The sequence below is a fragment of the Uranotaenia lowii genome, chromosome 2, assembly GCF_029784155.1.
Source record: "Uranotaenia lowii strain MFRU-FL chromosome 2, ASM2978415v1, whole genome shotgun sequence".
Lineage (NCBI taxonomy): Eukaryota > Metazoa > Arthropoda > Insecta > Diptera > Culicidae > Uranotaenia > Uranotaenia lowii.
Window position 1 is genome coordinate 78,899,910 of NC_073692.1, and position 14,575 is coordinate 78,914,484.

At 34.5% G+C, this 14,575-nt stretch overlaps 1 protein-coding gene across 2 annotated transcripts in view; it reads left to right on the forward strand.

Moving 5' to 3' along the window:
* Positions 1 to 3,969: 3,969 nt before the first annotated feature.
* Positions 3,970 to 14,575, forward strand: part of LOC129748498 (uncharacterized) — a 279,431-nt gene continuing 268,825 nt past the window's right edge. The window contains exon 1 of one of the 2 annotated variants that reach the window (XM_055743148.1): positions 3,970 to 4,107. The gene's annotated coding sequence lies outside the window, so the exon portion shown is untranslated. The remainder of the gene's footprint in view (positions 4,108 to 14,575) is intronic. The other variant, XM_055743150.1, reaches the window with a different exon arrangement.

The window sequence follows — 14,575 nt, forward strand, 5'->3', positions numbered from 1 at the left end:
ATTCTTGAGTATTGTAGCGTTGTGTGGTCGCCTTTTCAAATTTTACATAAAAACCGTTTGGAATCAGTCCAGAAACAATTTGTTCTATTCGCTTTACGAAATTTAGGATGGTCTCAGAACCAATTACCTAGCTATGAATCACGTTGCCTGTTTATAAACATGGAAACATTAAGTGTAAGAAGAGAGTTTGCTGCAATCTGTTTTGTAAACGACATAATTAATCAGCGCGTTCAGTCTGCTTATCTACTAAATCAATTAAACTTTTATTGTCCTTGCCGTCATTTAAGAACAAGAAATCTTTTCATTATAACCTCTACTCGAACTGATTATGGAAAATATAGTCCTGTTAATTGTTTAATGTATAGTTATAATAAACATTATGAGAATATAGACTTAACTATGTCAAAACAGCAGCTGAAAAAAGGTTTTTACGGTAACAGGCACCGAAGAACCTGACTTTGTTAATGTAAAGAAAAATTATTATTATTAAGCTTATTTGAAAATTGTAATCTCTAGGTTTAAGTTATTATATATATATATGTAGCCTACACTGTTTGGCGGAATAAATAAATAAATAAATATGGATATCTATATAAATTTCATTTTTTTTTTTGCTAAAACGACGGAAACTACACCAACTGGGCGTTATCCGACACCTTATTCGTACCCAGCGTTGTCAGATCTACGGATTTCTCCGTAGAACTACAAATTTTAAGCATTTCTACGGAGCTACGGATCGATGCTAAAAATCTACGAAATTTCAGCGGACTTGAGTGGTTTGCAATCTGCTAACGCTGTTCGTACCTATCGGAAGAATGCAAGAGAGCGCAAGATTTTGCTTTCAGATCGTTGCCAGCGACAATATTTTGAAGTTCTCTAATTAGTCAATATTACTCAATTCCGATCTGATTTTTATTTATAAGAAGAGAAATGACCGTGAATTTGTTTTATGAAATTAATTTGCGGCTTCATCATATCCGATTTAAGCTGACTTCAGACGACATTGTGTACGAGCTTTTCACTATGCAGTTGGAATTGCGATTGGCAACACCATTGTAAACGACTTAAGTTATCATTTCTGATACGATTTCATGTTTGCTGGGTCATGCAAAAGTTTTGAACCAAAAAGAAGCTTTTAAGACCCCTGGGTTTGAGAAATTCAAAATTGACCCCAAATCGACTCAGTCTTGTAGGTCATTCCATGTTAAGTGTGCCCAGCGAAAACGAATCTTTTCCGAAGTTTTCAAAACTTGGCCGATAGACTCGCTGAGGTCTACAATACAAATCTTGAAATTTTGAGATTGACCGGCCCACCCCTCGTGTCTGAATCAATTTTAAATTTTTTGAATGATGTCATACTTAAATCTGAAAAAAGGTAACTGAATGTTTTGTTTTTGAAAAGCTAAGCATGAAAAAAGCTCCAATTGGAATGACTTATTTAATCGTTTAAAATCAACATATACACATTTAACATATTTTCAAAAATCTGCTTTTGTTTGTGGAATTTTTCAAAACAGTTGAAAACCCACTAAGCTAATATTTTTTTACCTTAATTTCCAAATGATTATTTCAAATATGTCCATCTCGCTTCCATCAAAACCGACAGCCAGGCTGCCATTCACAGGGAGCGAACACACACTGAAACGCTAAGCCTTAACTTCAAAATGACAAAAGAAAATTTTCTTCCACTCCCGTGAATCAGGTCAGCATTTCAGCTGTGGCAGCAACGAGATGGAAAACCCAAACGGAAAAACGAAAAGAAAAACCTTCAGCGGCGGCGGCAACAGCAAATCGATAATTATTGCTATCTCACACCCACCCTGCAGCACTCAAACTTCGAGCGCAAAGAAAAATTTCTTTCTTTCTGCTTCGACTGGAGGTGATGAGTTTTGTGTTGGAGTGTTTTGAATTTTGAATGCTAATTTCGAAGAATAAACTTACCTTTTCTCTGATTGTAGTTAACGAAACTTTCACAGTTGAGTTAAAAGTAACATAAAACTCGAATTTCAAAACTTTTTCCAGGGATATCAACCATAACAAAAGCACTCATGAGGCACTGATAAACATGTGGGCTTTGGAAATGACGTCATACATTCATACAAGTGACGTAACAACAACGCGTACGTTTTTGACCATCCAAGTAGGCCCGCATGCCGAAACCGAAACCGTCGGACCGGGTGGGTGCGTTACAACGGGGAAATCTATCGCCTTGGGGTGATCTTGAGCAATTAAGGGGCCTGTCGTCACTACATCATCTACAAACCGAGAACTTGTTAGAGGACTCTGTTGCTTTAGAGTTTGAACAAGTGTTAGGGAAAGAGGAGAAAGGGGGAACAAAACGACGACGAAAATCGCGGACTACGTAGTATACGCGAATCGCTACAACCGCGGAAGGACCCGAGCGCAACAGAATATGAAACCTAATACCACATTGAAAGAGCAACTATCTGTAGCAAGCATTTCAGCGTAATTTTTGCAATGCCATTGCGCTGGTTATTATTGCCGTTCGGTATTGCCATCGTCGTCGTTATCCCGTGGTCGTTTACGGCGAGAACTCTCCCGGTGACCAGTCCCTAGCCAGGAAGAACGACGAGACGAGCGAACGAATGCCAGTCTGCCCTAAAAGCATAAGCATGTTGTGTCCAACAACGACGACGAATACGACGACTTGGTGCGAAGTGCAGCGCACACAAGAGCCGACCTGCTCCTGACCGTGGGTCTTGAAAAAAAAGGTAGCAGCACCCTGAGAGGACTCCAGCAGCAACGAAGGCCGCTACTGCCTGGTGCATCAGTAGTGGCACCACCGCACAGGAGGATCTGGGGTGGAAGGCAGAAACAATACCGGTAAGACCTGCTGCTGTAGTCTTCGCTGCTATATGTTTTCCTACAATATCGCATCAGGAGAATCGGAGGAATGCGCTCGATTTGGTGCGAAATTCCGAGAGCGAAATGTTCTCCAGCTCGGCTGGAAGCTCACGATTTTCAACTAATCGAATCGAACGGAATGCCTCCCTGCCCTGGGGTTGAGTTGGAGTTCGTTGGGGATACCGGGAAACATGTGTGAAATTGTATGCTGTGTTTAAAGTACATAGAAGAATACGTTCGTATGTACTGAACGAGATCCTACACAATCTTGACGCACACCACCTTGATAGCTGTTTACGTGACTGTTCGACAATCCAACCGTGCCGTGAGTTCGCTTTGTGCTGTGTTTGCTTACATAGAACAGCGCGCTCTGACTGGGAAACAAGACTTCTGCTGCCTGCCCAACGAACGGCGACATCATTTCTGCTTGAGTCATTGACACCTGCCAGGCAGCGCTCACCGTGAAAAGAAATCAATCCTCCGCTGCTTGTGCTTGCCTTAATTGAAAATCAATAGCTTTCGTTTGCTTCAGCATGGTTTGATGGTTGCATTTTGACGAGTTCGATTAGACCAATAAGCTTACTTTGATTACACTATGTATTTCTTTATTTGTTTAAAAGCATACTACTGACTTCTTCAGTGATCATTTTTAAAGACTGTAGAATCAAGTTCATTGAATAAGTTAATTATTCAGATAAAACCTTTTTCGATTGAAGTTTTGTACTTCGTTAAAAGATTCATATTGAATTTTTATAAAATGCTCCAAACACCCGACGTAGATCTCCCCAATGTTGACCATGACTTGTTTCAACGATACATACAACAACTTCTGCTCGTCACTCCATTGACAGATAGGAGGAGCAATTTTAAATGACTACCCATTAATAATCGGTTATCCGCCAGTTCGACGTATTCTTCGATACAGTCGTGCAGTACATGAGTAGTGGATAGTCACTCACTCTCATTGGGCACTCATTTGAGACCATGCTTTCACACTTCACATCCCTCTCTTGCCAAAGCCGAAACTCACAACTACAAACGTTCACAAATGTCAGAGCCGTGCGTTGGTATTTGTGATGCCTGCCAGCACTGCCGTTGCTGTCACTTCGGTTTGTTTGCATTCTGTTGTGTTGTTATTTTGATTTATAGTAGAAGCACAAGTGAATTCTACGGTGCTAGAGTGAAGTGTTGTGAGAAAATAGTGACTCTATGGACCCAGATGCAGTAGTAATCATCAAACAGGTACTGTGCCAATCATACTAAACTGGTCTACTGCCGAATGTTAAGGTAATCTATTGTAAAACTCACCGGAAATCTAACAGCTGTTCAGCTGCAGCCTCCCTTAAGACAATGCTCTTATCGGTAGCTTTGAGCATAAGCTAAAAGTTTCAAAATATGTCATTTCATCAAGAATTTGTTATATTGATTTTTGAAGTTGTCAATCATCAATTGTTATAAAGAAAACCTTAAACATTTAATTCCCTCCTACATAACCTCACTTTTGTCAATTTCGCTTGAACATTGCTCGCAATGTGTTAGTGAGACATCACCAATCCATCAGAGCACACTTTGATCCCTCCGCTCGCAGTAAAAACAAACCCAATCTATCGCGTTTATGCAACGGCAGATGGCAGCACCTCCCGGTGCAGTTGCACATGGACATCGATCGTCGTCCCTTTGTGCGCTCTTCTGCCGTCGGCTCTCCGACGAGGCCAGCAACGTATCGTGTACAACACACTATTTCCCAGGTGCTGGTTTCGTCGATGCGTTTTCTGCTGTGTTGTGTTGTTGTTCTCCGTTTGCTGCTGCTAGCTTGTTTCGAATATAGCGACGGCAAGCAAAATCCAAACCAAATCAAGAGCCGGAGACCCGTCGGTCGGACGAACGGCACGGCTCACGGTGTGTTTTTACGTACCGCCCTTTTAAAAGGTGTGGCTTGCTAATAGTTTCGCTCTTGTTGCTGTTGTTGATCCCGTCGTCACCGTTCGAATGATGTTGTGTCTCGCTCTCGCACCCGGCCGTTTGGCGGGACAGTGTTTGTCATCGCACGCCGGTAGCCGTTGTTTTAACGTTGATAGGCGATTGACGAGAAAACGTGCCTCTGCCTGCCTTTCTGCCCCTGGCCAAGTCTTTTCGTCCTATTCATAGAGCAGACGAATACGGCACACGGTGTCATTTGTAATAGATCAAAATCATTGACAGGGCAAGGTTCGGTTTATTATTTATTACGAACGGTTATGGCCGATTGGGATTAATGGATGCGATGCTTTGTTCGTGTGTGGGTTGACGTGACGCTACGGTTATGGCAACGGGCTGAACTTGAGAGGGTGGAAGACCAAGATGGTTGCAAAGCTGTTTTCTATTTGTAAATATTGTTGCTGTGTTAACGTTTCTTTTTATGACGTTGAATTTGTTGGTTCATAAACATTAAAATAAAATCTGTTCAATTAGGTGAATAAAATTAGGTTATTTTCGGATACTTTCAGCGTATTAAGGCTAACAAATTATTACAATTTGCATAGTTTTTGATTTTCGGTTCTAGTAAACGATTAAAGTACAAAAACACTTGTCAAAATCACATAACTTTCAATAAAGTATGGCTGCAGACTAGCATATGTATTTAAATAATAATTTAAATTAAATAAAAATATATCAACAGCACACATTTTACACATTTTATTAAAAATATCAAATAGGTTATAAAATAAGGTTTAAACAAGCATCGTAGTATAATCGTGCATACTGAAATTGTGTAAAAATGTAAAACAGTGCATAAGAAGAAGAAAAAGTCAGCTGATTTGCGGCTGATGATGAAAAAGGTTGTGTTTCCTATTTAATTTGTGACTGTGGTGAGATCAAAGTTGAGAAAAAATACTACTGACTCAACCGGCGAATTCGACAGAATAGTCGGCAGAATGCTAGCTGACAGACCCAATGGTTATAAGTTTAATCCTACATTATTTCAACTGTTTTTTGCCAAATAAAATATATTGTTTATATAATTATAAAGTACAAAAATAAGTATTTCCACAATCAATTATTTGATATTTGTTGAACCATGGAAAAAACCAGTGTGTGCCACAAAAATCTACATTTCTATTATAAAAAATTTAAATGTGCAATCTGAGTTGGAATAAAGACGAAACCTTTGAAGTCCAATTCCATATTTGAGTATGGATGTGCATTTTCATAACAATTGGTACCTAATTGTAAAGTAGAAATAAAAAGCATTAATAGATTCAAAAAATCATCAGAATCAATTTTGTATAATACATAGAATCAATATGATATTTTTGACTATAAACATACTCATTTTAGCTGCATACAAAGAAATAAGTTTTCTGAATATTTTGATTCAAGGTCACAACCAGATACCACAAACAAAGCAGCGGTTGGATTTAGCCAGATTTTGAGTTTAATCCTTAATGAAAATCCTGGATTCAAGAAAAAAAATTAATAAACTGGTCCCAGATGCTCTGATTTTGTGAGAACTGCCGGATTTATATAAATTTTCTGCCAATTCAGCAACAAACTCAAATTGAGTTATCGTGTCGAATTTTAGGCCCAATACGAATGGGTTTTTTAAATGGTTTTTTCATCGAAATAAATATAATGATACTTTTGAAGGTGAATATACTTGAACGATACTGGAGTGTAGAGAAATGAATCCAACTTAGTGGCGTATGGTTGGTCTCCTGTAGTAGAATGTTAATACATGGGCCCCGGAGAGGCGCAAGATGTGGGTTCAAGTCTCACCGGGAGACAAGGCGAATTTTTTTCGCATGTTTGTTCAACATCGATTTTCTCTTATCTTGTCCCTGAAATTTCATCTAAGTTGGATTCATTTCTCTACAAAAAAGTTTCGCTGACTGAATGTTTGAGTCAAGACCCATCGCTGGGTCGCAATTTAAAGATACTGGAGTGCTTCGAAGTATAATTTAAATATAATGTTAGTTTTCCTAATTTTTTTCTTCATTATTTTTCGTAAATATTTCGAATTTTATTCAGGTTTGTCCGAATCGGTTTTGGTATTGATTTTTTTTTTTAAAGAAATTCCCCGGTTAGTCCAAGTATTTCCAAAAAATTGCCCATAATTTCCTGGCCCGGATACTTGCGAGATAAATTCAAGAATGCTTATTGTAGATGATTTTATGACGTTAAAGATGTGCTCTTTCTAACGGTGTCCAAAATTAATTTTCGTCTTGCGGCTACCGTCACGTGTAACTTTTTTGAAACAAAACGAATCGTAATGGAATTTTCAACACTGATAATATATATAATAAATATCGATCAAATGCTGTTGAATTTGGAATGGCTCTAATGAATTGTGATGTTATTCACATAGTTTTTAAAAGCACACAAGAAACTGAATTTGAGTTCTAACAATTCTTTTTATTTTTGCGTTCATCAGCAATCTGAAATGATAAATCTAGATTGAGCAACCCGAATTAGTAGAGCAATCGATGCATGTGCAACAAAATTGAAGCCGAAAAGTGCAATGCAATATCGAATATTCAAACAAACTTGAGCGTCTTGAGCGAGTCTTTCGAGATGATTAAATGATCTGAAATTTGTCATGCGGCTTTCTTGCGGGCCAATGACCGATTTAATCTAATGACCATTATTTTTTTAAGGATTTGATTCCCGATCATACTCCTATTTTTGAATCAATCTAATTTAGATACACATATTAAAGTTTTAGGAAAAAAAATCGAAACTTTACGCTGACTTTTAGATAATTCAGAACCGCAGTTCTTAGTCCCAAATTAAAATCATAACTTTAAACCATGACTTTGGAAAAAAAACAACTGAGAATCAACCAGTTAAGAGTAAGAATTGCGAATTCACTATTCATAATTCAAATGTTTATTGCTATTTCATATTTATTGAACACAACCCAAAAAAAAAGTTAAATGTTATGTGTAAAATATAAAAAAAAGGGAAAGGGGATAACTTATTTTCTTTATTTTAAGGATTATAGTATAATATTTGCATTGGATAAATTATTTAAAAAAAACTTTTAAACATAATCTTTTAAGTTTGACGAAAATAAACCAGATTAGGAACTCGAATGAATTTAGTAACTCGATTTCGAGTTCAGAATTGTTTCCGAAATTCTTAAAAACTCGTAGAATTCGAAAAATTCTATGATTTGAATCTCTATTTATAATCTAGAACTGGAATAAAAGATAAAAGAACAAATATTGTTGTTTAGAGCATGGTTCAACGGAGTTCGCAATTCAACTGTATATGTTGAAAATTTTCGATATGTTCAATTCGAAAATTTAATATTGGATTCTACAATTAAACATAAATTAAGGATACTTACTTGAGAAGATGATAATTAAAAAAAAATTAGCAAATTTTAAATCTAGGACTGCATAATAAAACAGAGAAACTCAGGATTGATAATAACCTATCAATTCGAATGGTTTTTCAATTTTTAATTCTTCCGAAGTGGATTATCAGATAAAGATAAGCATAAACCAACGTAAATTTCAATAATGACTAAAAAACCTACATGAATGTTGCATGGTTCATGCTTATAATTATGCATTTTATATCATTCAGAAATCTTAAAATTAATCCAAGTAAATGATACTGTACCCATACATGTATTTCCTATTATTATAACTTTGAAGTCAATGCAATATACCTCATAATAAAGCAAGACGTTTGTTCTTTATAAAAATGAAAGAAGTTTTTTTTTATGCTTCCTAGTCTGTGGTGCAAATCTTTACAAAAATTGAAAAAGTTAAAAATTATTCTAGACGTTAATTAAAAACCTAAAAATCTTTTTTGTTTATGAAGTGAATTTTCAGACCCCGTTCGATTTTGGCAACACGCCCGAACATTTTGTGTTGTTAAAACCGAATGTTCACTAAGTTGATTCTATTGATAAATCAGTAAAATTACGCGTCTACTAGAACATAAATATGGTTGTTTGGTTCTGACCCGAAAATTCAATCAGGCCAACAAGAACATTTTCCGTTGCCACAAAATGCATTATGACTAATATAGCAATGGATGAAATCCAATTCGGAATGCCAGATGTATTTTTGACGTTTTGTAGCTAGGAAAAAAATACACAAAAAGGTGAAAATTGTCGATGAATTTAAAACTTATTTTACTATGAATTTTTCCCTCAGAGATCTCTTAAAAAATAAGTAGAATCAATTTCTAGGTTTTTTCTAGTATTTCAAACATGTTTTGAAAAAATATAGATAACTGCTAAGCGGGTAATTGAGCTTCAAAAATTGGTGTCTTTCGTGCCATTGAATGATATTTTCACAAAAACTACTATTTTCAATGTAAATGTTCAAGATATTTGTAAGCTAAATTTATGAAACTTCTGTTTTGTAAAGCATTCTTCAAGGAAAAAATGGTTGAATTTTTTTTAGTTTTATCCTGTTTTTTGTAAACTAAAGTAACAAATTTTAAGAAAAATAAGAATTAAATAAAGCAGGTAAAATCTTCTGTAATTTTTTATTTGAAAGTTAAAACCATGTTCATTTTTTGAATGAAGCGCAAACGCATATACTCAATGACTATTTCGGATTGCAGCTGCTGTTTAACCCGCGACATCCAAAATTGTCTGGGACCCATCAGGTTGCAACCAGGACGAAAGATTAGATGGTCGGAAAACAAATTCGAGGCTTTCTGGAGGAAGTTGGCAATGGCCCTGAAAAAAATATTCGTTAAAGTCAGGACAATGATGTCAATATTCGAAAAATATAAAAAATTTACATTGATTAAGTTTCTTCTCGTTGTTTTTTTCTGCACCTTCCAGAATGGTCCCTCGGGAATGTACATATCTGAATCCAATTCAAACTGTTTAAGAAAAGAGAAATTTTAAAAATAAATCAGCTTAAATTTCCTGTTGGTTAACATTTTCTGCAAAAGCACAAGAAACATCTCTTTCTACAATTTATTTTCTATATTCTGATTTAATTTAACATCTTACTTGTTCAACTTAGAAATAAATGTTGATTACACCAAATTCGAGGTTAAGTCGAACGGCAGATATATTTGAGTATCAGATCTTCACATAAACGCTTGTTTGTTCTTAGTTATCGATGTTTTTTAAGCATTTTGATTTTTTTTTACTAATTTTAAATTTTCGTTTTTATTGTTCTATATAATCACCCTTCAAGATCACCTAGATAAAATTAACCCTGTTATAACGAAAACTATAAGGTTATGTTGTTTCTAAAATCTGTTCATGTGCCAGAATCGGATGTTGATTAAAATTGAATGTAGACAGAAATGAACGGAGTCTGTATTGCATAATAAAAAATGAAAAATATACTATTTGATTTGCTTAGAATTCACGAATTATTTGCCAATATTTTCTGTGGAAACATTGTAATTCAAATGCCTAAAATCTGCAAGCTTTTCAAAAAAAAAAAAAAAAAATGATGGGCTTGATGTATAAACCTTGTTGAGAGCTCGACAAATTCAGGAATACTATTTATTATTTTTAATTTCTATTTGGAGCGCAAAAAAGACAACATTCAAAAACCTAAGCAACTTGAATTATCGCCAACTTATAATTTAATAAATTGAAATTCAAAGGGATTGCGGATTGGCTACAATCCAAAAACTATCAAGATCTCGTAGAAAATACAGAACAGTCCAAACCACAAGTACAAACAGCTCACTATTCTGCTTGCTTGCTAGGTTATCAAGAACATCCTCTCCTTGAGCAGCGTTAAAAACTGCAAACTATTAGAAGAGAAAACTCCTGTCGAATTGAGCAGATGTCTCCAGAAGTTTGCCATGAGAAAAAATAGTGATTGGTCGTGTTTATGACAGCCTCGTCAAAATTATCTCGTTGGATTTTGTGGAAGTAAAACTTTTAAATTGAAAAACGCTAAATCGGACCATGTAAAAATACGGACAGGAAGATTTGAAATAATGTCGTCAAAAAGTGCATCTGTTTTCCTTTTTACTGTCAACAAGAGCCCAATCATGTATATATAACATAACATGTATATATACGTCATGTCTAAATCGCAGGGTGGCCAGCGAACCGGGAAAACCGGGAAATAACCGGGAATTTAAAATGAAACCGGGAAAACCGGGAAAAACCGGGAATTTCAAATCAAAACCGGGAAAAATTTTTATGGATTATTAAATCCTAAAATACATTCATATCATCATGACTGAAATTTCTCTTAAAAAGTTTACAATCTATAGTCGTTTATTCCAAGATTGTTAACCATTTGGGAGGAGCATGAAAATGTTGGGATTTTATATTAATTAGTAAAATGCCGGGAAAAGTCGAGAATATTTGAAAAATCGAGATGTCTCGACCACAAACTTAGCTTATTTCTTAGCTCAAGCATCTTGTGCACTGCAGTGAATATAAAAATCTTTTTAAATTAAATAAACGTTTCAAAACTGTAAAGTTTTAATACGTTAAGTCTTAGTAGTTACTTTTATAGCGTTAATTAATTGAAAATTTTTAACATTGTGCACTTTCTTCGCGAATATCTGAAAAAAATATAACTTAAAAAGCTGAATGAAGAAATAAGTGAAAAGAAATAAAAAATTTCAATTGTGATGTGAATTCATTTGTTGAAATCAGACAGTCTTCTATTGAATCCACATCTCAAAAACTAAGATTTAAGCTTATCATCTATCTTATAACTGGAATTATACACTAGTCCAGAATTGACGAAGCTCGAATCGGCATCAGGAGCTAATTTTTGTTTTTCAGAAAAACACGTTTAACTGAAACGAAACTTAGAAAAATTAGCAGAAATTTATCAAACACATTTACACTGGGGGAGTTATTTTGAAAAGTCCGACTAAAATATCGGATTATTTGATGAAAAAAATTTAATTTTAATAGAAAGTTAAACGAGAGATATGAATTCAGTTGTTTAGCCATGAAGTCTTACCTCGGTCGAAAAATTTACTGAAAAGCTATTTTTACAAAAATCTAATGATCAATGGTAGTTTTTAAATAGATTTAACAATGAAATTTTTTTTGACTTGGTCTTACTTATTTTCAGCTGTTTTCAATTTAGTTTACAGTACCTCAAAAATCAAAAATAATCCACCCTACTTCAAATTTTCATTTGATTAATAAAACATTTAAAAAAAATCTAAAAAAATTAAATATTTTGTTTGCGTTTTATGTACTAAAACACGAAAAACTGTCAAAAAGGAAAGTTCAAAAATCAAAATCAAATTTCTGACAAACGACATGACCTCGAAGGACTTATTTAATTTGGTTGCGAAAATATTTTCTTTTAAAATTTTGCTCAATTTTGACTTTTGAAAACTGGGAATTGTCCCATGCGGGAAAAAAGCCAGAAAAAAAGATGCCACCATTTTATTCGGTTAGTTGATAAACGCACAGAAGACAGAAGATGCAACTAGAGAACAAGTTTTTGTGGGATTCTTGTTTACATTACATAAAAAATCGAATAAAAACATGCATTTTTGAGATAGGTCATATAATCTAGAACTCAGCGCATTCTAATAGAAATGTTAAAGGTATCCAATTGATTCAGTATTCAATATGAGAACCGAAATAAAATATCAGATTGCTTATCATGAATAAGATTCATATGAATCTGTTTTAAGAGCTTTAGAAGAAAAAATATCAGAATTTTAGTCAGTAGATATCAATAGAAAAATTTAGAATTTCAACTTGAAATTTAAAACGTATTATATGGCATCATATCAAAAATATGATTTATCCATGCGAATAATAAAAATATAGCAGTTTCTCTTATAAAAAACGAAGATGGTATGAAAGACTGAAAAGAAAGTAAAAATTTTCGGTTAAGGTTCGAACAACTAGATTTTTTTCTTACCGTATTACGATCACCTTAATTTGAATTACTTTTGAGTTTCATGATTGAACTAAAAAGAATTAAGTCCTCTTACACTTTCACATTCAACTTGCATAAACATATCTTCAGTTTTTGTCAAATGGACATATTTATTCGCGCATTTTGAAACGAAGGAAACCATAAAATTTCATTCGGGAAAACCGGGAAAAAACCTCGCTGGCCACCCTGAAATCGTTTGTGTGCAAATAATGTTGGAATTTAAAATATTTTAAAATATGTAGCTAAGTGATTCAATTCTATACGCTCATCAGCCTAACAAGTTTTGCGTATTCGAAAAACTTTTAGAATGTTGTGGAATTTCGAAGCCAGGATATATAAAGATGCATTGAAGTTGGTTTTTAGTGTCTTTTAAAAAATGGAAAATTTAAAATGGAAATGTTTTAGAGAAAGAACTTCAAAGATAATCCATGGTTGAAACTAACTTTTCGAACTAGTAGAATTGAATTTTGATGTTTCCATTGCTTTTAAGACCTTTGTGTAAGTACTTTCATCAAAGTATTTCTACCAGAAAAAAAAATTTGTTTCAATCAATTTTATCAATGAAATAGTTTTGGAATTTTAATAAGTACATGCAAAACTATATCAGGTTTAACTAAATTCTATCGATGCAGCAAAGATATTCAAAACAAAAACAGTCATTAGCACAATCCCCGAAAGTTCAAACAAAGTTTTTCAAAGCATCATTTAAAAGATTATTACACGATTTAATTGAAAAGCAGTCATTTGTTAAAATTTTAGTGAATAGAAAGTTTTGTTTGTTCATAACTTTGCAGAGAAAAATATTTTATTTTTTGTACAGAGTTTAAAAACGTGTGCCAATGAATTTTATTGCTAGAATAGGTGAAAAGATTGAATCCTATTTTATCGAAAATTTTATTTACAACTTGTATATTGATTGCATCAAAGGACATGATAGAAGTTTCACTGAAAAAGCATAAGTTTTTCTTGGACACTTCACTTACCAAGGTGATCTCCATCGCCACATTTCCTTAACTCCCAAAAATCAGCGTGAGATTTGTGGAGGGATGGCGTATAGCCGCAAAACAAATCATCACGTGTGCTGCATTTTCCTTCCTCTAGCGACTACACGGACTTGGCCGGCGTCGTTATTGATTCATTTTGAAGTTTTTTGAAGAGATCCTGTATTGCTTGTTTCCAGCAATATTTCAGTTGGTTCATTGGGTAATGTTGATTATTTTGAACCAAATCACGGAGTGCATCCATTATGCCATTGGCAAGAAGGGGCCGCAGGTGAACTGTAGTTGATAGCAAGCTCAAGCTCAAGTTCGAATCTACCAAATATCTCCATAGTCAATCAAAATGTTACGGTCGGACATTTAATAAAAAAAAATTGAAAAAACTTTGCTACTATTTCTTTAAAAAAAAAAGTCTATTTTGCAGCAGTTTTTTTAAGTGCTTATTACTTTGTAAGAATTTTCTCAAATAAAAATTTGGTACACAAAAAATTATCTCGATAGCTAACACTAACAACTTATACTAGTTACGATGTTACGAATAAGTAAGGTTTGAATTCAAACATGGATAATGCTTCAATGTATGAATAATTAATATTGCAATTGGTACTAAATAAGCCTGTGTTTACAATGTCTACCAAGTATCAAGGAACCTCAGGGAAAGAAAAGTAAATACCCGAAGAAATCAAAAATTGATTTTTTCGTCAATTTTCCCTCTGGGCCAACCACATTGGTATTAGTTTTTTTTTTCACCAAAACGAAACCTGCCAGGACGAGTGTTGCAACTCAACTTGAGCGTTCCTTGGTTTGGCCTGTCCCGGCAGCCAGCAGCAGTGTCAATCGATATTTCAAGGCCACCGAAGCATT